This window comes from Lycium ferocissimum, chromosome 1 (genome assembly GCF_029784015.1).
Source record: "Lycium ferocissimum isolate CSIRO_LF1 chromosome 1, AGI_CSIRO_Lferr_CH_V1, whole genome shotgun sequence".
Lineage (NCBI taxonomy): Eukaryota > Viridiplantae > Streptophyta > Magnoliopsida > Solanales > Solanaceae > Lycium > Lycium ferocissimum.
This window is the reverse complement of record NC_081342.1, coordinates 285,132-287,186: the sequence shown is the minus strand read 5'-3', so window position 1 is coordinate 287,186 and position 2,055 is coordinate 285,132. Positions and strand designations below refer to the sequence as shown.

Below are 2,055 nucleotides of genomic sequence, written 5' to 3'. Positions count from 1 at the left end.
CAAGGTCCCTTGGCCCACATTAATGTGTTGTCCCAATTAAAAGATGACACAAAAATGGTGTGGGCACCAGTCCCACTATACACGGCCAACATGGAAATTGTGGATGATTTTCAACTTCCAATTTTATCACTTTTGGTCCCAAATTCTCCTAATTATTCCATACCAACCAATTCTTGCACAACTTATATCTCAAAATAAAATCGAAGGTCAAAAATCCCGACTTTGTATCCCGAAATAGTTTTGTCCTTAACTTATCATAATTAATCCGGATTGTTCCAATGTACAAAATACGGGTTCTAACAGTGGTAGGCTTGCCACGTACTCTGAGAAGACATGATTCAGTTTGGGTGATTGTGGACAGACTTACTAAATCCGCACATTTTATACCGGTTCAGACTACATTCACAGCAGAGCAATTAGCATAGATCTATACTCGTGAGATAGTTCGATTGCATGGCGTGCCCATTTCTATCATTTCTGACAGAGGGTCACAGTTCACAGCTCAGTTTTGGCAGTCTTTTCAGAAGGCCTTGGGTACTAAGGTTGAGCTTAGTACAACATTCCATCCGCAGACTGATGGTCAGTCAGAGCGGGTTATTCAGATCTTGGAGGACATGTTGAGGGCATGTGCCATCGATTTTGGAGGTCATTGGGATGAGCAGTTGCCTTTGGTAGAGTTCGCTTATAATAATAGCTACCACTCAAGTATTGAGATGGCTCCATATGAGGCTTTGTATGGTAGGCGGTGTCGTTCTCCAGTTGGTTGGTTCGAACCAGGTGAGAGGAAGCTTTTGGGTCCAGAGATGGTTCAGCAAGCTTTGGACAAGGTAAAGGTAATCCAAGACCGGCTCAAGACAGCTCAAAGCAGGCAAAAATCCTATTCGGACAAGAGAGTCCGTGATCTTGAGTTCATGGAGGGTGATTTGGTATTGTTGAAAGTATCGCCCATGAAGGGTGTCATGAGATTTGGCAAGAAGGGCAAGTTAAGCCGAGATATATTGGTCCTTTCGAGATCTAAAGCGGATAGGAGCTTGTTGCGTATAGATTGGCTTTACCGCCGTCCTTAGCGAGGAGTTCATTCGGTTTTTCATGTTTCTATGCTCCGAAAATACTCTAGACACCCGAGCCATATTGTTCGGAGGTTATTGACCACGAGACGGTTCGACGATCGAGGTTAGCCTATCGGGAGGCCCCAATAGCTATTTTGGACGGGCGAGTTCGCCTTGTTGAGATCCAAGAGTATTCCTTACAAAAGTCTTATGGAAGAACCATCCGAGTGAGGAAGCTACTTGGGAGCGGAGCGGGACGTTCGAGACGGATATCCCGAGCTTTTCTCTTGAGTCATGTCAAGAGCTCCAATGCATATGTGCATTGGTTACAAGTATACTCTTTATGTGTTTTCACAAGGATTAAACTAATAGATAATGCGTTTATATATTCGCATTTATGTGTTGACTTATTTGAGTTACATTGGTGTTATATTTTTATTTGTAATTTTTGCTTGATGGTACGGGGTGCTCGGTGCCCATGTTGCATGTGATTGATGGTATGGAGTCGCCCGGAACTCCCTAGTATATGTTGATTTATTTATGATGTTTGTTGGTGTTGCTATTAGTGGTTTTATACCAGATATATAAGTGACATTAGTCATAATTATAGGGGAAGCTCTGTCGAAATTTCGGTAGACTTAAGAGACTTGTTAAGACGGTTAAGGTTTGCAATGCATCCCTCTTTGACCAAGGTTAGAACTTTTCTTACGTTCGCGGACGAACGTTATTTTAAGGTAGGGAGAATGTAATGACCCAATATTTTTTATTCTCAAGTGAATTTTAGAGTTGTTCCCTTAATTATAACTTACTAATTTTAACGGGTTTCATATCGGAGGGGCAACTATAGAATATAGTCCACATCATATACTTATATTTGTTTATTTTCTTGGAAGTATTAGTAGTATATTTATATATATAGTTTGAGATAGTCAGTTAATTAGTGGATAATGGGCCAATATCACATTACATAGATAGAATAATTAAGGACTTAAATATTTTATTTTAT

The 2,055-nt window shown here is 40.5% G+C and overlaps 1 long non-coding RNA gene across 1 annotated transcript in view; it reads left to right on the top strand.

Annotated features, from left to right (window-relative positions):
• LOC132050323 (uncharacterized) overlaps nucleotides 1-2,055 on the top strand; it is a 91,663-nt gene continuing 89,608 nt past the window's right edge. Inside the window, exon 1 of the long non-coding RNA XR_009413447.1 lies at nucleotides 1-59. This is a non-coding gene — a long non-coding RNA (uncharacterized LOC132050323). The remainder of the gene's footprint in view (nucleotides 60-2,055) is intronic.